At 32.9% G+C, this 27,590-nt stretch overlaps 1 long non-coding RNA gene across 4 annotated transcripts; it reads right to left on the reverse strand.

The window, feature by feature from the left end:
- Positions 1 to 8,298: 8,298 nt before the first annotated feature.
- LOC145590879 (uncharacterized) lies at positions 8,299 to 11,367 on the reverse strand. Of its 4 annotated transcripts, none has more exons than XR_014102187.1 (3): positions 10,396 to 11,367; positions 8,928 to 9,363; positions 8,299 to 8,591 (listed from the first exon to the last, which is right to left on the reverse strand). It is a non-coding gene; the product is annotated as an uncharacterized LOC145590879 (long non-coding RNA). The 4 variants fall into 4 exon arrangements; XR_014102185.1 differs by having other exon boundaries at positions 9,945 to 11,367; XR_014102188.1 differs by lacking the exon at positions 10,396 to 11,367 and having other exon boundaries at positions 8,928 to 9,100; positions 9,256 to 9,696.
- Positions 11,368 to 27,590: the final 16,223 nt, after the last annotated feature.

Below are 27,590 nucleotides of genomic sequence, written 5' to 3' on the forward strand. Positions count from 1 at the left end.
CCTCGACGGCCCTCAAAACAAAGGAAAGAAGGAATTCAAATCATTAAGAACACCAGTTCAACCTCTACATCAAATAGCCATTGATCGAGATCAAGCCTCGTCGCCCCTCGAATCAAGAATTTAAGTGAATGGTCTACATCAACAAGTCAAAAGTCTACATCAACAATAAGTTAAAGTTCTGTATCAAATTTCGAACGAGATCAAGCCTTGACGGCCCTCATTTAAGAATCAAGTTAATCCGTGAATTACGTCAAAGTCAAAGTGGAGATCGAATCAGAGGAGCAAATTAGAGATTATACTCAGAAATTATCAAATTAATAAAATTAACACTTTATTTCATTTATTTTGAATCTATATTTTGCAGATTTAAAATTTGTGTTTACAACGATCAAATAAATTGATTTTTTAGAGAGTTCGAGGAAGGGGATTTTAGAGTACCAGTATAAAAAAAAATTACATGTTTTTTTTTATTACAAGTATGTATCTACTGTAGTGTTGTAATGACAAAAGTGTTGTTAATCCAGAACTAATTAAGGTAAATCTATAATAATGTTATAAACAGGTTTTTAGAGGTAAGGAGCGTGATGATTAAAATAAGTCTAATCCTTGAGAGGGGTTTTTTCGTCATTTCACAAGTAATTGTACTTAAAAAAAACATAAAAAAAAATAAAAAAAAATAAGCACATGCACTAACAATTTTGTGGCTCCACACATACAAAATAACAAAAAATACTAACTAAATCAAGATATTGATAAAGCATAAAATGGTCGGCTTGCTCATTGCTCTCCAATCACAACATTTATGTAGTAGAATCTGATTTTATAGGTGGGGCAAAATGGAGAAATAACTATATTGCCCAAAAAAAAAAAAAAAAAAAAAAACGCAAATAAAATATTTATAAAAATAGTATGATAATATATATATAAATGTATCATATTTCTATTTGAGAGAAAATACAAGTACGGAGTATTATTTCAATTATTAATAAAATTCCATGGTCGTCTTAGGCTCTTAGCAAATGAAAAAAAATACATGGCTTGCTAAACCGACAAGATAAAGTGGTCCATATATAAGATTGTGAATTAAATAAATAAAGAAGTAAAATTTGTAAGAGTAACTTAGCTAGTCCACCAATTTAATTTTAGGTGGTTCTAAATCCTCATCTATCATGTCAATATATCTCATCCTATTTTTGTTGCTAAATTCAAGAAGCGATCGTGAGTGTACTAGAAGTGTACCACAACTTGTTCTGGTCGATCTTGATGATTGTGCATGACTTGTAAATGGTAATGCCAATAGGTTTGCAATTTACTATATAGACAACAACCACATGCACCTAAATTTATGAAGATTGAATATTGGAGATTGAGCACCTACCTAAAATATAAAGTATATCAGTTATTCATTTGTTGGTAAGAAATATCCTGATCATACCTCAACTCTTATGGATTTTTTAGTCTATTATTTGCGGATCAAATATATGGGACGATGGGAGTAGAGAAAAGGATAAGGGAATCTCAACCCCAAACACCCTCATTAAATTAGTAGGCTTTGATCCCATATACACTAAGATATAAGGTAAAAAACTTATCAAATGAGTTAATACTTTATTGGTATGTAAACTCACAGGGTCAGTAAGTATAGCTTTGATTTTTTGCTCATCTCTACTTATATGTTGTGGAAAACAAATTTGGAAGTGCATGACACAACCTCGATGTATTACGTTCATCTGGTTTGATATCATAGGTCGCATTATCTACTATTGTGGTTCACGTATTAATTTACTCCAAAATTGACTCTCTATTAAACAACCATATACCAACTTCAATGGCAAAAAAATTGTCAAATTAGATTTGTATGCCACTTCAATGGCAAAAAAATTGTCAAATTAGATTTGTAATTAGTTCTCTGTGTATGTAGTTTGTGCCCCATTGGTAACATACTAGTTTGCTATATTTACAAAACCCTCACTTTCTTAACTATTCTTTTGAATGAAGACAATTGAGATTGTTTAAGCGCATGTCAAAAAAAAAAAAAAAAAAAAACAGACAATTGATAATAGTTTTATGTAATTTTATTATTGTTATTGTTATTGTTATTGTTATTGTAAAATAACGATAATAGGTTACGGATCAAAGAATTGATTTATTATTTACTTCGTACTACATTGAAATTCATTTTATTTAACTGACATATTTAATTTTAGCAACATTCAGTGCATGAGGATGAGCTATCGCACGGTTGCACCTCCCAATACATCATTCTACCAGATCAGTAAGCTGCTATCCACTTGGATATTGGATACGTTAATCTTATTATTTCATTTGAAATAACTAACTGTCATAAACATTAAATACCCAACCAAGTTTTTCAAATCCTAAACCCTTTTATATTTATTATTTAAAGAATATATCTAAAAAAACAATAATGTATGGTTATTGTATGATTTAGAACCAATAATATTTTATTTTTAATAATATAATCGTAGTGATTACTAATTTTTCTTTCAGATTGAGTAGTATTAAATTTTGTGTGGTGAAAGCGTTGATTAGGAAAAAAAGTACTCCGTAATAATTTTTCTTGCCAATCACACACAAAATATTAATAAAATTTTTTCTTGCCAATCACACAAAAAATATTAATAAAAACAAACAACTAGCTGGAATACAAATTAGTTCTTTCCTAATTTTTTTAGATAAGTGCAACCATTTATAGAGACAAATTATATGTTCAGCTATTACACGTTTCTTGATTTATATAACAACTTTGATATATATTATAATGAAAATGGTGGGAATAATGGTAGTAGTGGAAATCAAACAAAAACATATATTGGCAATAAAGGCCAAGTAACCAAACAATATGAACAACCCTTTGCCCCCCATGTTGCCAAGGAAATTTTAATTCAAATATATGAATGGTGGTTTTTCAATTTATAGCACATTCATGGAAAGGTTGTTGGGTTGCAACAAAGTTTTGTAGATCCATTTTTGGCTCATGCTTTGGCATATGCAACTTGCATAAAACATAATACATAACAAAGAATTGTATTGCCACACGTTTCTTAAGCGTACAAGATTAAAATTTCTTCTGTTAAATACATATGGGAATTATATATATATATATATATCTATTCAAAATATATATATATATATATATATATATATATATATATATATATATATATATATATATATATATATATATATATATATATATATATATATATATATTTTGAATAGATATATATATATATATATATATATGTACTCGTGCTTTCATCAAACATACTAGTTTTTAGGCCGGACGATGCCACGAGTAATTGTATTAATTCCATGATTGAAATCGTTATTTACATTTAATTTAAATAGAATGACAAATAATTAATATGGTAATAGCTTAGTGGCTAATACTATACTTTTAAAACTTTAGGTCGTGGTACCTAAACTTCTTTAGGAACGCTTTTTGGAAGGTGTTACATAGCACCTAAACTTCTTAAGTAACACTTTTTAATATACAAATATAGATTAGTAAGAACAAGTTTAGATAAGTTAGGGAAATGATATTGCATAAGTGCCTGTTACAATGTAAAATTTAAACGTAAATGTAGATAATATTGGAAATTACAATAGCGAAAAAATGGAAAAGAAAAAACTAGGCTTTTAAAAAAATAAGGTAAGAAAAAGGAAAAACATTAGGAAACGTACCATTATCATGAGGGGAATTTCTAATGCATCTAAAAAAAGAATAATGGAAACTAAACTAGAGTTGTTACAGTAAATAACATCCATGCTATTGCTAACTAATAATTGACCCACAATACAGTCGTTGCTTTGTTCACTTCTAAGGAGATGTGATGAATGCTCTAAATGTGAAACTAGGAAAGGAGCGGTCAAATATCAAAATTATGTGATGTAGGGTAGGGTTTTAGGTGCTATAAGCGGAGTTAAACAAGATCTACAAGCATAACAAATAAAGAATCACATAATTCATACCTTTGATGCGTGATTTCCACGAGTGATTGACCACGAACGATTAGGAGAATAAGAACTCCAAGTGTTGCTCCTCTACTTAGTCCAAAGGCTAGGATCGAACCTCCAATAATGTATAATACCCCGTATTTTGATATGTATTTTTCTAATTAATTAATTAATTATTATTTCCTAAAAAGGGTATTTTAGTAATTTAATTTACTATTTGAATTTTGGAGCCAAAATGAAATTTGAATTTTGGCGCCAAAAGTATTTTGAAACCTAATTATTATTTTAAAATCGGATTATTTATATACATTTCGGATATTTTAATTAAATAAAATTATATTTTATTATTTATTTAAGATGGCCGAAAAATCCTAATTTAATGACTATGATTATCGAATTTTCAAGGTATAGAAAATACGATTTTCTTAGTTATTTTATTTAGTGAATAATTGGTATTTTATTAATTAATTATTTTATACAATTAATATTATTTACAGAATTATGTTTAATTCCTTAAAACTAGCAAATTAATTCCCTAAATATCTAAAGTGAGGTCCTAAAATATGAGCTTAGAAAGCTCAAATTTTCGCATTCATGATGGATTTCTGGGCGATTTATTTGGTAAATTGTATTTTTAATTATCTCCTTAAATCTCTCATTTTCCTTAATTTTATTTCTCCATCCCCTAAATATATATTTGATCATCTTATTTTCCTACCTTATACCCCCCTTGATTATTCCCCAAGTAATCTCTTTTGCCATTTTATGTTTCATGACAACACACTTTCCTTACTTCTATTATTCTTAATCACTTAATATCAAAACTTTCCAATCTTTATTCTCTTCTCAAGTAATTCCTTAATTTTTTAACAATAATTCTTCCTACATCATAATTCTTTCATTCATGAGCCTATAAATACCCCCTCATACCTCTCATATTCTTCACATACCCCCTCATACCTCTTATATTTTTCACACCAAAACCCAATTCTTTTCTTCTCTCTTATTTTTTTTTCCCTAAACCTTTTCATACTTTTCTTTTTATTCTTTTCATACATAATCAGCCCGTACACATTGGAAGCCAATTTTCGGGCACTTCTGGTCAGTTTTAGGGAATTTGATGTTTTAAGAAAGATTGTTCCTCTTGAAATATACTTGAGGTTAGGCTCAAGAATCACCCAATTAGTAGTTAATGGCCTCTGTAAGTTCTGCCTATTCTTCCCAACGCAAATCCAATTCTCTTTAATCCAATTCCTTTATTTTCTTCATGGTTAGTTTTCTAAAATATAAATACTTATTTCAAAGCTATAATTTCATATTAAAGTATTATTTTAAAAGATTTTTATAGTCCATGCACATTAGAATTGGGTTTATGTCTAAAGATGTTGTGATAACCTTATGTTTACGTTATTTGCAAGGTATATTCGTGATTGAACTTCGAAAGTGCAAAGTGTTGATTGATATTCAGGATCAAGGTACGTTTAGGTGGCTAGATACTTTTGAAAGTGATTGGTTTGAATAACATCTTTTATATGATTTTATTGGTGATTGAATTAAATTGATAGAAATATGATTTGTTAAATAAAGTATGTTTGGAGGTATTGATTTTAATATTTGTTTCAGTAAATGTATTTCTGAAGAATTGATTTTCATATCATGTTTTGAATGGTTTGAATTAAAGAAATTGATCTGAAAAGTTGATGAATTAAATAAAATGTTTTTCAAGGAAGACTTATTGATTTTGAAAAGTGATTTATATGAGATTTAATTCTCAAGTATCTATTAAAAGGTTGATTTTGAAAGCATGTTGAATTGAATAAAAAGGAGTTTTGATATAACCTATTATAAAGGTTGGTTTTATTTGAAAAGGATTTATTGAATTATTATTATTATTAAAGTTTTACAAGCATGTTGATAGTAATCCCACTATGCAGATTTGGTTGATAAGACTATGGAATTTGTATGACCTAGTCTTTCCTCAAGAATAACCTTGTAATATAAGGAGACTAGCTTGGAGGGTATGCACACTTGGGTGAGGAATTGGTTTTAAAAAGAGGAATTGATTTCATTAATCATTATTATTGAATTATTGAGTTATTGGAATTATTTTGAGAATATTGGAATTGGTTTTGAATAATGAGTTTTAGAACTATTGGATTAATTATTGGAACTGGATTTAAAAGCATATTTGTAAATAAATTGAGTTTACACTATCTTGCACCTATCGTAGTTAGCATATTTTGCTAATCCGTATTTCCTATTTGTTTTAGTTCACCTTGTTTACCGTAATGTTAAGCAGTGTTGACTATTTTCAGGTGGAGTCATGAATGAGCATATGGGAGTCTCGGGATTTGCTTAACCTTGTTAAAAAATGTTGGCTTTGTCTTTATTTGAGTACTCATAACAATGTAACTATTTTTATAAGTATTAACAAAAAAAAGTTGAGTTTTCCGCTACAAGTTTTGTTATTAAGTTAAGTATTTTGAGTAGCCTTGCGTAATCACACGGCGGCAGTACGCCTAAGTCTATCTTTACGATATAATTATACGTATTATACTGGTATTTCCGTAGAATGAGATTTGGGGGTGTTACATAATGCTAGTTAGTCAGGCACGAACATTATGAGCCACCTTCTACGGAGAGGGGAAGAGAAAACCGAGCAACAAACAACCACGACCACCACCGTGCACCATGTTGGGTTTCGATGAGTCCAACTCACCGCGGAAGAAAACCCGAGCCAAGACCACACTCACAATTAATATAATCACAAGACATAATTAACTTAAACAACAAGAATTAAGGAAAGATTAATACCTTTGACGCGTGCTTCGCTCGTAACCCGAGCTCTTACTTAGGAAAGCTTTCAGTCTCGTTCACGCGAAAACCTCCTACGGAAATCCACCCGCAACTCGACCCCGACAAGGTCCAATGCTTAGAGGTTAGCTAAGCCCGACCTAATACTCGAGTAATTATATGTGTTTAAAGGTTTTCTCAATGGAGATGCCTTTTCTAACACCTTACTCAAGTGAACAATCCCAAGATATGCCTTGGCTATTTATAAGGAGTGCTTCCTTGTGAATTCCACTCATCTTTCAATGTGGGACTTTTCACAAAAAGATCCCACATAGAAAAAATGTTGAATTCAATCCTTAGTTAAATAAACCAAGGAATAACAAAGTAACAAGTGTCACATGGTTAGGTGAGGACCGCTTCCTCACTTGCTCCCCAAGGCAACTCACATGCATTATGATCTAACCATGTGGCACCCAACCTTGAGCCCCAAGTTGGGTTCGGATTGGCCGCCACCTTTTGGCTTGCGTCCATGACCCGCAACCCGGGTCCGCGGCACGCTGCCACGTGGCTACGGTTTTACTTGTTACTTGAAGCATTTTCCCGTGTTGCCAATTCCTAAATTTTGGCTTGACTTTAAGATTCGATTCCGACGCTCTAAGCTCGGAATCCGACATTTTTGTTCACAATACTCGAGTGACTTATTAATTCCTTTCCGATTAATTCATCGCGTCGGATCGTTAGTTGCTTGGGTGTGACCGAAGGGTTCAGTCAAGATTAAGCTGTAATATTAATTACTCATTAATATTACTGATCGGAAGCGGCCTCCACCTAGGCATTCCGATCACTTGACCTCGTTGAATAATTAGCTTTCTAATAATTTTGTACCCTCTATCGGAATAATACACTTGTTCGAAGGACACCATTCCTATCAATCTCCCACTTGTCTTTCCGGACAAGTGCGTTTTTAGTGTATAGCCTTTTTCCAATCACTATTACAATTTCCTTGTTTTTGCGACGCTTTTAAGGCTGATTTTGGACGCCTAAAAGCGTCGAGAATTTTTCTCTCGACGCTATTAAAAATCGTCGAAAAAAGGTGAGTCGAGAATTTTGCATGTCACTTAAAAGCGTCGAGAATCTCGACGCTTTCTTGTGTCCAAATCTTTATAATAAGCGTCCAGATTTGGATTGGTTCGTTGACTTTCTCAGAGTTTGCTACGCTTTTTCGTGTCTGCAATCAAAAAAATTACCGACGCTTTTTCATGTCATCCTAATATATAATTTATAAACCTCATTTTCAATCTAAATTTTAGAATTTGACGACGCTTTTTTGCGTCCATTTCATTTAAATTAATTCCTAATTATACAAAATCAATTTCCTGATATAATATTTGGGTGGGTTTTAAGGAATATTTAGGTGTGTAATTGTAGATGACTTAATATCCTTATTTTTAAAAAAAAAAATTCCATTATCACAAATTCATAAACCAAATCTCATTCTTATTTTTTTAAAAAAATGATATAATATAATATCTTCCTTTACACGAATATTCATACAAGCAAAACTAGCACAACAATGTTTCTAAGAAATTAGTTATAATATTACAACTAGTGTACTAGATGATAAAATTTGACAACACATTTTGAATTCAAAGATTTCATCTTGATCGATGAGTTGATTTGCTGTGCAGTAGAAAACTCTGCTCATTTCTTCACGAAAAAACTTCAATCAATCTCCAATTTAGCGGCTCCTTAATCTTCTTGCATGGGGAGCGTAAAGCAAAGTTCATATTGTAGACTAGTGCATCACTGCATAGCACCTGAACATAGAAAAAACAGGGTGCATTATTAGTAGGGAGTATCTAAAGCACATTACATAATGTGCATTGCACCCGAACATAAATAAACAAACAAGGTGCATTAGTGGGGGGTACTTGAAGCAAATTACATACATTTTTGGTTCAACAAATACCAAATTAAATGAGACATATTGCACGTGTAAACAACAAACAATTCTTACAAGTAAATTGTCATGTTCATTAAGTCACCTAACCAACATTATATATATATACATATATATATATATATATATATATATATATATATATATATATATATATATATATATATATATAATCATATACGAAGTATCATACCTTGGAAAAGTACGCTTACATCTTGCATTATTGATCTATAAATTCCTGAAAGAAAATAGAGAGCCTTGGAAAAGTACGCTTACATCCTGCATTATTGATCTATAGATTCATGAAAGAAAATAGAGAGTCTTGAAAAAGTACGCTTACATCTTGCATTATTGATCTATAACTTCCTGAAAGAAAATAGAGAGCCTCATTGTTTAAATTAAGAAACTCAACAATTTCCATCAATATTTAGTGGAGCGAAAATCTAGTATTAAATCAACAACGGTCTAATACTCTTTCACTAATGGGAAAGCTAGAGAAGGTGAGAATTATCTTACCTTACCTGGGCACACTTTTTTTACTTTGGAATTGAAGAAAGTTCCCACTGCCACATAGCCACACCAGAACGTGTACCACCTCTAATTAAGCTAGATATTGACAAACCTTATATCTTGTGCCATTATGAAATTTGAGTACAGAAAGATGAAAAAGTGAGAATCAAACTAAAAAAAGAAGCTAAGATATAAATAATTATGAATTGAAAGAAGCTAAGATATTGTATGTAATCGGTTCATTAAACAATCACTTAGTCCATTTCATTATAATTGTCTACCATTCAATACCCTATACACTATATTATACGAGTATAAGTTAATTCATTCTATAAATAATTACTTTATTTATCTTCAACAGTAAATTGACTAACTAGGTCCTAGGCCATACGACCAGTTCATAGTTTTAGGTGAAAGTTGTACAAAACTAAAGGAAAAGATAAAATAACAAATCAAAAAAGTATGAGAAATATAATGAGATATATATATATATATATATATATATATATATATATATATATATATATATATATATATATATATATATATATATATATATATATATATATATATATATATATATATATAATGACTACACTATAAAAATATGGATATAATACTAATAGGAAGACCAAAGCATACGAAAGTCATTCTGAGATCATGACATAGTATGCAACATAAGGAGTTGCAAATAACATACTTGAGTTGTAAGAGATAACCATCTCTTGCAATACTCTCCACCTAGGGATAAGATGACCTCGTCACTATCACCATAATTCATCTTTTTTGATCAAGGCAGAAAGTTTGTTAAATAATTGAGTAGAGAAAGACAACAAGTAATAACCAGCAGGACTATTGCTTAAATCTCTAATTAATCATACAAAGTACTAAGTCAAGAATTTTTGTATTTTACCTCTTGAATTATGTGTTATTTATTTATTCTTTACTTCTCTCTAATAATCTTTAATGAACTAAAAGTCACTCACTGACAACCAATTTTTATAAAAAAAAGAGCACAAAATAAAATCTCAATTAAGACTTAAGATGTGTGCAACCAATAGTGGAATAATCCAAGTATTGTAGTAAAGACTTAAGATCATGAAAAGATCAATGTCAATAAAGACCTGGAATCAAAGATTTATAGAACTTACCTCTAAGTATTGCAGTACAGACTTAAGATACTTCATATATACTTGATATATGTCTTTCAATTTGACTCCATCAAACATACTTCAATGTAGTCATCCAAGATAAAATTACCAAAAAAATATGTTGTTATAAATTGAAGTTCACATAATATAGCACAGGTATATCTGTGTTCTAATTGATCTATTCATACCAACAACAAAAATTAGATCATGTACATCAGCAATATCGGTGTTCTAATTGCCATTTTAAATTTCAATTATTCCAATAACTAACAAGAAAACATTCAACTGAAAACATTTGTTAAATCTTATACAGTTGAACACACAGCAAATTTAAATTGGGAAAAAAAAACATAAATTCTAGAAATTCAAAACTTAAATGATAAAAAAAAATTCAGAATTTAAAAAAAAAATAAATAAATAAAAGATTGATACTTGAAACAATTTGTGTTCATTTTCTATTTGCTATAAAAATTGACTGACAAAACCTTTGACATAGAATTTCATTTAACTATAAATGAAATAGATTTAGAATTACAGAAGCAGAGAACTGAGAGAAACCATTAATCGACTAATTCTGTATCTTAAGTGGTGAATTAAAAACACAGTTAATTTCTGTATTAGATAACACTGTAGCCTGCCTCCTAGCATAAATTGAGGCATCAACAAAACCCTCAAAGTGTCTTCAGGAGCCAAACCCATCACTTATCAAAATATTATTCAAAATTGTAACCCTTAAATTGATCTGAAATAATCAATTCTAAAAGAAAAATAGGACAAAAAATAGAATAATCGATCTGAATAGAAAGACGTATTTGATTATAATTGACGATGAGTAAGGAAAATTCCGCAACGTAATTCACAAAGTAAAAGTAAATCTGAATCCGAATTTGATGAATTGCAATTTTTTTAAGGATTAGAAAAGAAAATATGATAATATCAAGAAGAATGATAAGAACGAGGGTTTCGTCAGAGCGGCGGTTATGTTTTTGCCTAAAATGAATGATGATGAAGATGTAGGTTAAGAAAATGTATCACGTGTTCCACACGTGAATGTTCTCGACACTTTTCAGTGTCAAAATTAAATTTTGACTTAGAATAGCGTCGAGAAAACACGCACACTAAAATAATTACCTGACGCCCCTACCACAGTGTCGAGCAAATAGCGTCAAAAATATACACATTTTGCAGTAGTGAATGTCGCTTAATGTCTCTTCATGAAATATAAGGTAAGATTAATTCGTCATCCTTATTATGTTCAGAAGTGTTTCTCGATCCCAAGTCAGACTGTCAATAAACAGATGATTTCTAAAATCCATCCGAGCATGGCCATGCATTTTCACAGTCTCGTTCTTCGAGAGGCCTTGTAAACAACAAAGACATCTTCCCTATTTTAGTAGGGGGGACATTCCCAGTCTTGTAATGTAGCTTCTCTTACTGAGAGGACCTAGCCGCCCGAGTGTTTTCATTATAATCCCCTTTTACGGCAGACGTTTGACTAACATCAAAGCGGACTAGTACTCAAACAAGAGAACTCACAATACTCATGGTCGAGGAAATAGGTTCCGATAGCCATAATGAGAAGTATACTTATGACGATTTTTAATTCTCTTAAAGTACTTTCATAGGTCGATCCAGTATGGTTCTAAACCAATACCTGTGCAAATGATTCCTGACAATCATGTCCTTGTAGCACAAGAAACGGTGCTATAAATCAAACTACACACTAATCTCAAGTGGTCATTAATCGTCCATCGTTTAAATGACCTCGATTAGGGATAATTCTCGATTATAATATTCAATGTTCACTTAATAGGTGTTTCCTTATCAAGACTGGTCTTGATACCTTATTTTGAATATTCTCATAATCGGATAAACTCATTATTTAATCCTAAACCACAATTAAATAGCAAACGGAGTGAAAAAATTGCATGAAATTTAAATTACTCCAAAACCTGAATGGTTCATCTTATGATAAATGGTTTTTCCGAATGTTTTAAGAGTAACACTATTTATAAAACATTTATAGAAATCACACCCATATCTAATATGCTTGATTTCTTTTGTGCAATTGTGAATGTTGTCGTTCACTTATTGCATAGTTTTAGTTATAATTACTTTGCTAATCTTAGCATCTTCATTACTGATCACTTTCATAATAAGATGATAAAATTTGAGAGTGTCATGGATTATATGTGATTTAGGATTTATTGTCCAAGTGATGGCTTCCACTCATTTTCATGATTGAGATCTTCAACTTGACAACCTACAACAACGAACTTTTCATAGAACATCTTCTTTATTATTGCCTATAAAGCAACAATATTCTCAACATGTATTATAGTAGACTTCCTGATGATGCTTTGCTTGGGTTTCACCAAAACGGCTCACAATGATTTGGGATACCCTAATCACTTGTGATCATGGAAATTTACCTTACATTCCCGCACATTACACATGGAAGCACATCCATGTTACCATTCTCAAGCCACGACGCTTCTTAGCTTGTGCTTACAAATGTCATCCTTATTAAGGATATGATCCTTGTTAAGGTTTGTTCTTGCAACATCAATACTCAAATCATATTTGTTTCCATGCGTCAAGAACTTATCCTCATACTTATCTAAGTACTTTGGATGTTCTTGGCCATAATCTAACGATCTATTACATAGATTCAGGTTGATTGGTACTATATACATACTTCACATGCTCTAAAAAAGTAAGTTGTGTGACGATTCCATATCGTAGCGAACATGATGGATTTAATTGTAGAATGATTCTTAATCTTTTTCCATCCACGTTACATTTTAGCTCATCCAGTTTCACTGAGTCTTGGTAAACTATTTGCTATGTGATACGTTTGAAAGTCTCTGCTAGAGTCTTTCTTGTTTGACTTAGTAATTAGCCTAGCTCATACTTAGTTCAAAAAATTACTTAGTTTCACACATACGGGTCGAAAGCCTTTCAAAGTCCTTCAATTCATGTTTAACACGGTAAATTCCTTTTCTCTTTTAAACATTTTATTAAGTCTATACAATAGATCTTAATACCCAATATGTACTAAGTATCGTCATTAGCTTGGTCCATTGTCGAAAATACCTTCAAATCTAAGCATTTAGCATTTGATAGTTAATTTACAACAGAGTTCGTAAACTTCTTGTTGGACCCTACAAGATTGACTCTTGCTCCCACTAAACTTCTTATTCATATGAATTTCTATGTTTCTTCATAAGTCAATCCATTTATTAACTTTATGAGAAAATACGTTCCAATTCATTTATGCAATGCTTCCTTCAATCCCATAATGGATTTCTTGAGCTTGCTTTCAAATCTAGAATTATTTAGATTTTCAAAACCCTTATACTATTTTCATAGTCACTTCCAAAATCCTATTTTAGGAAGGCGGTTTTGGTATCTATTTTGCCATATTTCATATGTGCAATTTTGCTAGAATAACCACGAAAAGACTTGAGCATTCCGATTGGTGAATAGGTTTTTATTAAAATCAACTCCGTGAATTTAATTATATCCTTTTCAACTAATCTAGCTATGTATGCATATATATTTCCACATTTGTTAGTTTTCTCCTTGAAAACTTATTTGTGATCGATAGGTCTTTCACCCTTCATGCAAGTTAATCAAGTTTTAAACATGATTTTCAAACATGGAGTCTATTTCGAATTTTATGGCCTCTAACAATTATTCGGAATTTGAATTTGTCGTAGCTATCTTACAAGGCATTATTCCCTTACTATTGAATAGTAAATAGTATGCGTGTAAGTCTTAGGTTTATTTCTAACTTAATAGAAAATTTATAGGATTCATTCCAAAACTTTGGTGAATTCTATACCTATACAGGGTTATTGCATCAAACACTGAGTTTCAAGGCGCTTCCAAAGCGCGCTTTCAAAGCCCTTTGATTATCTTGATCTTACTCCAACTTTTCTGAAGTTTTGCGAGTAATGAATTCTCTTTTAAGGCACTTGCATTGTAAAGTCCTTTTGAGTATTCTTGATCAAGTATTCTTAATCAATCATTCTCATGAAGCCTTTTTGAGTCTTCCGAGATTCTCAGTTCTAGTTTGTTGCTAAGCTCGATAGTCATCGAGTTCATTTTCCTCCCACTTGTCGTTTTGGAAATGTGTTACTTTCCAGAAAGACACCACTTAGAGCAACAAATATAATGTTCTCATTTAGGTTGTGGAGGTAATGCCCGTAGTCTCACTTGAATGCTTACAAAGAGACATGTATATTGTCTTTGGGTAAAAGTTCGTTGTGAAACAAACAGTTAGCTCCCACTTGAGCTATCGTAGCCTTTAATGAGCCATTAAGCTCCCACTGAACCACCTAGCTCTTGCTAAGCCAGTGAGCTCCCACTGAGTCACTTAGCTCTAGATATATACTTGAAAAGACATTTAGAAGTTAATTCTATCCATAACTGAATATAGTGTCCTTTCTTAGCTCCGACATTTTGTTTATTGTAACATTAGTCATTTGTGCAAATCTTTAAGAACTTTATAGGAAGGGATGTGATCCATCATTGTTCGAGTCATTTTTAAATGGCATCGAGGTCTCCATGAAGTCACACTACGTTCTTTGTGGAGTTATTTATGAAAATTTCAATTTCGTAACTTTGTGATGGTCACGCCTGGCTCAAGAAAACATCGCTCGATCTAATCTAGACGTTTTGATATCTTTCCAAGTCGATTATGTACTTCATTGAACTCTTGAGCTATTCAAGGTCAAGTTTGTTCACATTTGATGAATATAGCCATATTCTTTCACATTCTTCGTGAAACGTTGAAGTAATTGAATCCTTTTTAGCTTTCGGAGTCAATTTTCTATACCAAAAACAATAGCTCTTTACTTTATCAGTTTTTAACAAGTAAGACTTGCTTGTCTTAGAACGATTCCGAATCGATCACTGTCAAGAGCCTATATAGCCTTGAGTACATTCTTGTTAATGTGTCATTGCTAAAGCTGTTCAAAACACATATCATGTCTGTGATTTGAACTTTGTGAGTTTTCATGTTAGGGAAATATTTGTTTATAATCAAGCATTCTTGACTCATGGTTTAGAAAACCGTGCCATTCAAATAAATTTACAACTATTGCTCTTTACTTTGAATGTGAGTCTTTCCGTTTGTTAACGGATTGTTTGCTGATTATGGAACACAATAACCATTTATTTGTTCCAACCTTAGCTTAAAAGGTCTTTAAACAAAGCATACGACCTTACAACTGATGTAGCTCTTCTTGCTTCATTCTAAGCTTGTAAGTCAATAACTTAGTCTGTCTTCAATATTTTGAGGTCACTTTCAAAGTGTAACACTCAAGCAGTATCTGATACTTGTGAAGATAATGACTTGCTAAGTTAACATGAACTCTTTAGTAGAAATGGAATCTAATTCCTTTTCTTTGTTCCTTGTTTCCTATATTTCCTATCATACTTCATCTCATAATCTTTAAGAACCATTTCATTAAGAGTCTTTGACTTTTATACTTTGTTAGGCATGACTAAGCATCTAGTGCATTGTATGACAAAGTTCCATCTTTTCCTTTAATTCGTACTTGAATTAATACATCAATGAGTTGTGCTCACCAGCGTATAAAGCGAAAAGGTATGTTGGTTGTCAAGCACTGACAATTTTTGAGTTTCCAACTCAATACTTCATGTTTATCAAAACTACCTAGTATTTTGAATACATGATGTCCAACCGTCCTTTCGGACTTATAAAAGTCATTATGAGAATTGTATTTTAGAAATGCCTTTCCTTTCTTTGAGAACTATTCTCAAAGATTTCCTATCACGGAAAACAATATAGTTTGATTTGGAATTCTACAAATATAAGTGCAAAGTATAACCATTTATCAAGAAAATAACATAATAAGTTCGAAATTTAAAAGCATTCATGCAAATTTTCAATCTTATTAAACGTCTTATCCACGCATTAACTTTGTCCCCATTTAGCGAGAATAAGGCGATTCCAAGATCCAAAGAAACAATGAGTGGTTAAGCATTGTCTTAACATTCAATCTTCTAAGGTAAGCAACTCTTTGCTAATGGCTCCAAGCCACTCTTGGTTGGATAAATCGTCGCATCTAATGCTCTCTCAACAACTTATCCACTTTGCCACGACATGTTAGGACTCCATCACTCATATCGTTGAGTATAACCAAAACCAACTTGCATACCCAGTATGCCTTAAGTATCCTAGGGAGTAATAGTGATGCCTCGCTTTGGCGTAGCCCATCACTACTCTCAATAGGTCGATAAGTGTTGTTTTGGAATGGCAAGTTTTACTCAATATTTTAGGGACCTAGGGTTTCTATGTTGGTTGATTTAAGTGAACTTAAATAATCATCCAAACATTCGAAATCCTAAACATGCATCTAACATATAAATCACACATATATATAATCATAAATATATATCGAAAACATAAATAAATGATGCATTTGGCAACTAGCATGACCCCTTGAGTCTTCAAGTCTTCAAGGGACGGCTTTTGCAACTTCATGGCTTCGTCTTCCAAGAACCTCCGTCTTCAAGACATGACCATAATTATGCAAATACTAGTATCTACGATTAGGACTAATCTAAATATTAAGGTACAAAAATAATCAACGGTTCGCAGACTGTATTTTGATTTACAAAAATACATCATGGATCGCAGTCTGTATTTTCTATCCTAATCAGGCCCTACTAGTTGCCATTTTATAAAACATGCGGGAGAATATACATTCCATTCATCCATTCACTATTTGTGAATGGCCCGTGCATTTTACAACAATAAACAAGTAACAATGCACAAACACGCGTAATCTAGTAACTAATTTAGGTCGTTAATCCAATTAACACGCACACGCCTAATTAAAACTAGTCAAAGTTTAACCGATTATGTAATTTAGCGCAATTAAAATTGAAGCTCCCACTAAATCCAACTTAATTAATCCAATTAATTAAGTAGGTAAACCCAAAATTTTGCCAAAATAAAATTCTAATTAAAATTTAATTAAACCGAGGCTTAACCTCAATATTTAATTAAAATAATTATAGCCAAAAAAATTAATTAAAATAATTAAAACGGCAAAAGAATACAAAATTGCGTAGTCCAAAATGTCTAAGTGCCTAGCACCAAGACTTGGAGTGCTCATTGCACCACATTGCTTTGCAAGCAATGTCTACGCACACTAACCCCTACCAAGCACCAACATGAATACATACATATATAGTATGCCCCGCACCACAAGGCTAGAGCACGCGCAAGCGAGCCACGCACAGCAACCCGCATGGCTGGCTGGTCGTGCTGCTGGCCGTGAGCAGCAGCCATGCACAAGGCTGCACCTCCTCAAGGCAGCCCCTTGGTAGCCACATGTGGGCTGCTATGCAGCCCGGCTCGCCAAGGGATGCTTTTTCCTCGATTCCTGTGCAATATCCCCGGGTTTTTAACCCTAATTTTACGTGACTAAATAATTAACTTCAAATTAAATTTAGAATTAATAAAATGAGCCAAAAATGAAAAATTATTACAAGTCCAACTTAAATAAAAATTCATCAAGGTGCACATAACCAAAATTATTTCAAAGAACCATTCTTTAATAAAATTGGTTTAACTTGGTGCAACAAAATGAACAAGAGTAATAACTCACTATTAATTTAATTAATTTAAATTAATCATAAGATTTTGACAAAATAAAGGGGAGTTGGAATTATGAACACAAATATTCAAATAAAGATTCCAACTTTAACTTGTGAATCCTTGAAAAGTTATATCTTCCAATATGAAGATAAATGAAATTTATATCACAAGATTCAAACTTTATGATTCCAATAAACTTAATACATGATTAAATCAAAAGTTCAACCAAAAATTCATGGAATTTAGCAACTCAAAGTTCCAACCACTAAAAACAATTAAAGATTGGATATTTAGTACTTAGAAGCTTCAAAGAACAAATTTTTTCCCACTTAATGCAATGGATTTGCAATTATGTGAAAATATAAACCAATCTTTCAAGCACAAATTACTACCAAGTAACCATGCTTAAAAAGGTTCAAAATTGCAGAAATATTAAGGAAAGAACCATATACATAATCACCATAAATATGCCATTAGGATTCAAGGTTAGAAAGACTTAAAAATTTTCGTCAAAACGAAAAATCCCTCGAAATAGGCATTTCTGGTCGGATTTTGGCCAAAAACACAGTTCTAAAAGGGTAAACCATTTCCAGAACACCTTTTCTACCCAAAATTCACTATTTTTGTGCGAAAATCTGGGTTCGGGGCTGAAATCAGCTCTAATACGGGCTTAAAATAATAAAGTCGAGCTACTAATCTAATGAGCAACATAAAAACTGAAAAATTAAACCATAAAAACACCTTGAAAATTATGATTATAAAAATAAATTAGCAAGGCTCCGATACCGCTGTTGGGTTAAGGAAAGATTTAATATAATCCAAGCCAAGAATACACTCACAATTAACATTATCACAAGACATAATTAACTTAAACAACAAGAATTAAGGAAAGATTAATACCTTTGACGTGCGCTTCGCTCATAACCCGAGCTCTTACTTGGGAAAGCTTTTAGTCTCGCTCACGCGAAGACCTCCTACGGAAATCTACCCGCAACTCGACCCCGGCAAGATCCAATGCTTAGAGGTTAGCTAAGCCCGACCTAATACTCGAGTAATTATATGTGTTTAAAGGTTTTCTCAATGGAGATGCCTTTTCTAACACCTTACTCAAGTGAACAACTCCAAGGTATGCCTTGGCTATTTATAAGGAGTGCTTCCTTGTGAATTCCACTCATCTTTCAATGTGGGACTTTTCACAAAAAGATCCCACATAGAAAAAATGTTGAATTCAATCCTTAGTTAAATAAACCAAGGAATAACAAAGTAACAAGTGTCACATGGTTAGGTGAGGACCACTTCCTCACTTGCTCCCCAAGGCAACTCACATGCATTGTGATCTAACCATGTGGCAACCAACCTTGAGCTCCAAGTTGGGTTCGGTTGGGCCGCCACCTTTTGGCCCGTTCATGACCCGCAACCCGGGTCCGCGGCCCGCTGCCACATGGCATTGCCAACGCGGCACGCTACTACGTGGCGCGTTGCCACTTGGTGGCTGCCAACGTGGCACGCCGCCACCATGGTGGCTGCCACTTGGTGGCTGCCTACGTGGCACACCGCCACTTGGTAGCTGCCACATGGCACACCACGTGTGCTGCCATGTGCACTACCACATGGCCCGTTTTTGGTGCGCTTTCCTAGCCTTCGCGTTGCTAGGATTTTTACTTGTTACTTGAAGCATTTTCCCGTCTCGCCAATTCCTAAATTTTGGCTCCACTTTTAAGATTCGATTCCGGCACTCTAAGCTCGGAATCCGACATCTTTGTTCACAATACTCGAGTGACTTATTTATTCCTTTCGAATTAATTCGTCGCGTCGGATCGTTAGTTGCTTAGGTGTGACCTGAAGAGTTCAGTCAAGATTAAGTTGTAATATTAATTATTCATTAATATTACTGATGAGAAGTGGCCTCCACCTAGGCATTCCGATCACTTGACCTCACTGAATAATTAGCATTCTAATAGTTTCGAACCCTCAATCGGAATAATACACTTGTTCGAAGGACACCATTCCTATCACATCACACACACCACCGGCGTGTGCGGATGTGAGAGGGGAGAAGAGAGTGAGTGTGTGAGGCTTTAGGGTTTAGTTGCTAGCTTGTCAATTCTCAATTAACTGCTAATTGTGTTGTCAATCAAACCATTGGAATGACCTCTATTTATACATCACATGTATAATTAGAGTCAAACCAAGCCCAAATTACTCCCTCTTTAATCCCATATAGTCGGCCACTTCATGAGACCCAATAATGGGCTTCTTTCTTTTCTTCAATTCATCACCCTTGTGTGTGACCTTATAAGATCCATTATATTGGGCTTTACTATTTGACTAGCCCAAAGTTCATTTATTATATCTAGCAACAGATAATGACGACCCAAAAGAAAGAACTTATTATCTTTATAATATTGATCCATGATATATCTAGTAATTGCACTTGATGAAAACATAAATCCTTCAATGTGATTCTCCCATGGAAATGGACCAAATACCTTGGACAAAGTTGATAACTAAGAGGTTGTCACCCTCGATTTGAATATTGCGATTACCTTGTGGCAATGCTACGTGAATGCCTTGGAGAGTTGTAACTTACGTGATAAATACTATGGTAATACCAAGATTGAAGGTGTTATCCTTGATGAGTGAACCATTGTTGTCTCTGATGATGACTCATGTTGCCATGAAGTCATTGTAGATTGTCCCTATCAAAGTTAAGTTTGAGGTATTTTTTAGGAGGTGGCTTCCAAGAAACGAGGGGTGGAGGTTGGGGAGTAGATCGCTGACTAGGGTTGTGGAGAGGAGTGTGATCCCTTGATGAAGATCTCGATGAGACTTCTTTGTTTTCACTCATTGAGTGAAAAATAGGCTCAGTGTAAATGCGCTTAAGATCTATTAGTTTCGTTTTGAATAATGGTAGAGTTTCGTTCTTTCCAAATGCTCCTCATAAGCAAATTAAAATGAATACTCTTAGAGAAAACTGGTGTTTCCTAATGTAAAACATACAATTAACACAAGTGATTAAGAGGTAGAGGACTATGCAGTCTATCAATTTCTAAGAAGGTTATACCAATTTAAATTTCTATAGTTTTGTCACAATGAAGGGAAAGGTAGTCCAGTTTTTTACTAATTTGATTTCATACATAATTTTCAAATGGAATAATGCTTCTACTATTTAGAAGGTGATGTATGTCAAGGCTATTATGCATGGAAAATTTTCCATAAGATAATATATGTACATTATTAGGAGGATGTTGAGAGCCTAAATCCAACAATACTACAATACTGCAATATTATCAACCATAATGTTCCTGGTTAAACCAAAAAATTCGAGAAATAGTTAGCCCTCATATTTGCTTATTTATTTGTGTGGACTTGGTGAAGTAATGCCCACTATAGTTGCCAAAATTATGTCATGGAGGAGTGGACGTAGTTTGGCTTTGTCTCACTATTTATTTAGTAAGATTAACTTTTAGACTTTAGCATCAATGTTAATTTGGTTTGGATCTTTTAGAGCATTTCCAGTAATTCTTATTTATGTAACCAATTGTCTAACTAGAACTAGATAGATCCTTTCCATCACTAGATTTTCATCTAATTATTTTCCTCAAGAGTCACTTTGGGCTAATTTTGCTCCATATTCTAGAATCCTTTGAGCAAGTATCTATACTTATATATAAAAAAGTGTTTCTAAAACAGAATATGTTCCAGTGTCACCTTTTTTTAAGTCCTATAAACACGACATGTCAGCAATATGAGACCAACAAGTCTTAAGTTACAAGTCTTACCATCCTAGCCATTTATTTATTGTGTTTTTTTATCTAATGAAATATAGTTAATTTAGATAAGATTTTTTAGTGTTATTATATTATCTGTTTCCATTGTATAATGATTGAGTTTGACAACTAAAAAATGCTTATATCAAGACTTGAACTCGAGATCAACAAGTCTTAATATCTTAGCCATTTATTTAATTTTTTTTTTCTCTCCAACAAAATAATAGTTAACTTAATAAATAATTAGTGTTTTTATTGTACTATTTGTTTCCATTATGTAACGATCATAAGACAATTTAACAACTTAAATTTTGAAGTTTGAAAAACTCTATATTATTTTTCAAATTGATGAAAAATAATAATATTAATTTTCTATTAAATAGTCAATAGTTTTTAAATGTCTTTAAATATATCATAACATATCATATATTGAATATGATTCTCAATACAAATATTTTTTCAAATTATAAAATTTCAAGATGATTATCAAGACACTAAGAAAAACACAGTCGCACTTGATTACATTAGCAATCGCTGGTCCTTGCAGGCGCCTTTACGGTGCTTCGTACAACCGTTTGGTAGGAAATAACATAATATAGAAAAGTAATGAACATATATCTATAGTGAAAAGAACATACTATTAAGATGTAATGAACATATACCTATAGTGAAAAGAACATATTTGCATCAAAAAAGAGTGAAAAGAACATATGTCCATGTTCTTTGATTGTGAGTGTAATGTACTTTTATATGTGTCATAATGTTCATTGCTTATTGTGAAATGTTCTTTCAATTTTGTCTTCAAATTATGGTGAGAATATATAAATAATGTTCATTACATAATATTATCATGCTCCTTATTAATATTATAGATGTTCTCTAGATATAAAAAAATATAAAACTTGATGTTCTGACAAAATAGCTACATGTTCTTTACAAAACACCTGTATGTCCTTTACAAAACAGCTACATGTTCTTACCGTGTTTTTTGTCTGTACCAAGCATGATACAACAGCATGTACCTTAAAATTTTCACTTGATTAGCAAACTAGACAAGTATAAACTAGCAACTCGGGGCATCGCTGTAAGGAGGGTGTGCCCATCGTAGGGGATACTTTTTCTTTATGCCCATGGCCCTTTAAAAGCCTAGGACTTTACATTTTTTAGAGTGTATTAGGATTTGAATTCCTGACTGTTTGGGAGACCTTGAATTAGAGTTGATCCTATATTACGCTTTTTTGTAAGAAACTAGTAAAGAGTCGCCAATGAGTTTTAGGAAAACTCATAAACCTCGTTCATGCCTTTCTCCCAAGTAGAGTTCAAGGAATATTTAGCATGAATCATAAGTTTACCCATGCCCAAATTGGTCTACTTATACCAAAAATGAGTTCGAGAGTGAGGGTACTAAAATAACGTTTCCTTTAGGAGGAATCGCTATTCTAGCCCTATTGCGGCCTCTACTAGCTCTTCCTTTTCCACGATTTCATTGCCAAACAATATTGCAACATGATACCTAAAACTAAGTTATTTGATTTTATTTACACGTATTCATCACATAGGAATTACATTGCAAAAGTCGTTATTCTTTATTTAATACAAATTCATAAAAAGAACAATAAATAAACAAGATTCGCCTTGACTTAGGTGATAAAACAACAATTAATTATTCCAATTCTAGTCTTTAATTTAACACAAGATACTATGTGAAATTAATTAATTAAAAGTTTGTTTAAAGTGATCAAACAACACTAATTAATCAATTAAAGTCATTTAAACAATAAAAGAAAAGTGATTTATCTAAGTGCTCGGGAAACTAACCACTTTTATTTGCTAGATCTTCGTTTGAAACACTTATGGACTCCTTCTTGTTCGAAAACCTCCACCGTAAGGACAAGTAATAAGAGGGGTGAGTGATTAGGACAAGAGGGTGATTAGTACACAAGTTCACAAATTTCCTGCCAACTTTTTAAGTTAATTTTCTGTGTCTCAAAGTCTCGTATTGAACCCCTATTTATAGGGAATTAGTGCGTTTAGGGTTTTGAACCTTCTGCCGCAGCAGGTGGCGCGCGCATCTCAGAAGGTCTCGCGCGCCTGCTGCGCGCAAGTAATATCAATGTGTTGCTATGGGCAGTGTAACTGATCGTCTTACGCGTGGCTTTATGGTAAGATTCGATTCAGTATTTTTGAGAAATTCTAAATCTCTCACGAGCGCATCAAAGGAAGTTAAGTTGGTTGCCAAAGGTTGCGCGGGCTAGGTCAACATGACTCTCTGAGTTGCGCTCGGTTTTTTCTGTGGCAGCCCTAGATTTTAACCTAGGCGCCTCTAAGTCCGTCAAAATTACATTAAATCTCGGGATCAGGGACTAATCATTAATCGGGCTTAGCTTAAATTGACTTTGGCTCATTTTGTTTTGTGTCAGGCCAGTTGTTTTGCATTTTCATGACTTAATCAGTAGTCCATAAGCATCCCTCACGTTGATCTAATAAAAGATGGTTTTATCGTCATAGCACTTCCGGTCGGGACAAGAGGCCAAAAGTAGGTGTCTACAATCGCCTAGACCACACACTAGTTATAATATTCTTTAAAAAATGGAATTTAAGAGTTATTTATTTCTAATGAGTTCAACCCAAATATATTTTAGCTTAGTGATTATTTTCTAATCTAGTATTATAACCAATTCTCTATTAGGGGAGATGATCTATCAAAGACAAAACGACCCCCAACAAACTTTTTGGTCCAAAAAATTTGACCCTGATTAATGTGGTCTCTATTAGCTCTTCTTATTCACAATTTCATTACTAGAAAATATATGCAACGCAATACCTAATTACTAAGTTATATCAGCTGTTTTGCAAATAAGGTCCACAAAAGCTTACATTGTAATGCATGTTGTTATTCTTGTGTATTTTGATTCTTGAAAAGAACAAAAATAAACAATATCTGCTTGATCTCTTAAATGAGAAAACACAAATTAATCAATTCTAATTCTAGTCTTAGCTATTGAAATAATACTAGGTGGATAGATTAATTAGTTTTTGTTTGAATTGATAACACAACACTAATTAATTAAATGTTTAGTTATCATAATATAGAAATGATCGATTTAAGTGCTCAGGAAGCTAACTACTTTTCCTTGTTAGATCTTCATTTTGAACATTATGGACCTCCTCTTGTTTTGGAACCTCAAGCGACTTTGTATGAATTATTGATTAGGCTAAAGTGCTTAGGAAAAGAGAGACCAATCTTAAACAACATATAATTCAAGTATAGGATACGTCTTTAGGCATGAAGCGTATAAACTATATTTTCTAGTTAATAAATCGTAATTTCATGTCATAACTGTGGTGATTAAGACCCCTGTTTTTTGGCTAACGATCATGATTAGGGTAAATTAGGTGCCTTTAGCAGGGGGTGGACACAACTTTGAAAATCAAGCTAGGGTGCTGCGTGCAATAATGAAAGTTGATCTTGGCCTTATTTTGCGCTGCTAAATATGCAAAAATCTTATTCCGAATCTTTAAATAATTTAAGTTATATGAAGAGCCCAACATTCGTTGTTACGCTACACCATTGCACTCGACATCAACAGTTGCACTCGACATCTTTAGCAGCAAATGATCATTTAACCTAAGTGCCTCATGAGGCGGGTGTCCCGTTGTAGGAGATTCCCTAGATGATCGGGCCCTTTATAAGCCCGAGGCTTATTCATTTTTTTAAGATGTATAGGATTAGAATTCCTCACTGTTTGAGAGACATATGTAGGAGAGAGGACAAGCATTTGATTTTTTATTTGTATAATGTTGGAAAGTCACCAATGAGTTTTTAGGATTAAACTCATTAACCCTATTCATACCTTTCTCCCAATTAGTAGTAATAAGAACAAGTTTTCCTTCTAATATTTGAGAAGATTTCCCAAACAAAGGTCTATTAAACCAAAGATTGATTTGAGAGAAAGGGTATTAGAAAGTATTCTTTCGAAATGATGATTCTAGCTCTGATTAGACCGACCTCTATTAGCTCTTCTTATTAATAATTTTATTGCTAGACAAATATATGTGACATGATTCGTAAAACTAAGCTATTTGATTTTATTCAATTTACAAACAAATATTACAAATAATCTACATTGCAATGAGTGTTATTTTTTTTTTTTTTTTTTATCATTCAAGATTCATGAAAGAGAAAAATAAAATAAATATGATTCGCTAGACCTCTTAGGTGATAAAACAAAAAATTATATTCAAATTTTAGTCTTTAATTAACTAAAGAATACTAGGAGAACAAATTAATTATCCTTATTTAATGTGAAAGGACAACATAAAATTATTAACTAAAAGTTATCTAAATAAAATTAAAACTGATTTAGCTAATTGTAAGTGCTTATGAATAGGGATGTCAGTGAGGCGGGTCAAGTAGGAGACCCGCCCTATCCCCGCCCTAGTTGGGTGGGGATGGGTCTTGGTTTGGCAGGTGGTGGGGCGGGGATGGGGATAAAAATCATACCCGCCATGGGTGATGGGGCGGGGGTGGATTTTAGATTGTACCCGCCCTACCCGCCTCACCCCACCTCACACCCACATCTATATATTTTTAAAAACAAAATTATATATTTTTATACTATTTTATAAAAAAAAATATGTAAATTAAAAAAGTAGATATAATAATTGTAATACACTAATATTATAATTAAAAGAGTGTGTAATACTTCTTCAAAAAAAAAAAAAAAAAAAAAAGAGTGTGTAATATTAACAATAATTTTTTTCTTGAAATCTGTATTAATTATGTTGAATTGTGTATTAGGAGGTGGGGATAAGGCGGGTCTTAGGTGGGGATGGATATCCAAGTGGGAGGTGGGGCGGGGATGGTTTTGAAATTGTACCCGCCAGGGCGGGAATGGGGATGAATTTTGGACCCGCCGCGGGGATGGGGATGGGGATGGAAATTTTTGGTGGGGATGGGGATGGGAAGGGAAACATCCGCTCCGCCCCGCCCCATTGACATCCCTACTTATGCAACTAATTGTTCTCCTTTTCTAGACCCCCGCCTTGTGTGTTTATGGACAATCTCTTAGTTTGCAACCTCTAACTACTTCAAAGGAATTAAGTAGGATTAGGAAGTGTTTGGGAAAAGAGGGGAAAAGTAGTATGAGAGTATTGAGATTAGCTAGGTTTTTCAGAATATTGTGGCTAATTTTCTAATTTTTTCGATCAGTATGAGGTTTAATCAAGACCTCTATTTATAGGTGTAGAGATCTAGGGTTATGGTTTTAGAACCTTCGCATCAGGTGGCACACGAAAAAATAATGAAGGTCTTGCTCATATGTCAAGCGAACTTTAAGAGTCGTGCGCCATAATTATCTTATTTGAAAATGCGATTTAGTATAACTTTCACAACTTTTGATTTCAAACTTATAATAAGGAAATTAAGAAATTGTTGGAAAGATCTAGATTTTTACTTTCCAACCCAATTAGAATTAGGTCAAAATCTGTTGTAGAGTTTAAGATATGGTCGTATTTGTGCCCGGTTTAATCGGAATTAGGCTTATAAAATACCATTAGAAAGATTTTTGAAAGGGCCATAAATCAATATAGGCTATGCATGGAATCAGGCTTGGATTATTTGCTTGGATCTGTTTTCAACCATCTAAGGTCCATTTGACATGAGCACTACATTTGATGTGTTTATTATTAATCAAGATTAAACATGTGTAAGATTAATTATGGCCTACTTAATAAGCTAATTGGATTTTAAAATGATGTGGTCTCAAAAATGGGTTTTAGAATAC

The sequence above is a fragment of the Chenopodium album genome, chromosome 18, assembly GCF_948465745.1.
Source record: "Chenopodium album chromosome 18, dcCheAlbu1.1, whole genome shotgun sequence".
NCBI classification, from domain to species: Eukaryota; Viridiplantae; Streptophyta; class Magnoliopsida; order Caryophyllales; family Amaranthaceae; genus Chenopodium; species Chenopodium album.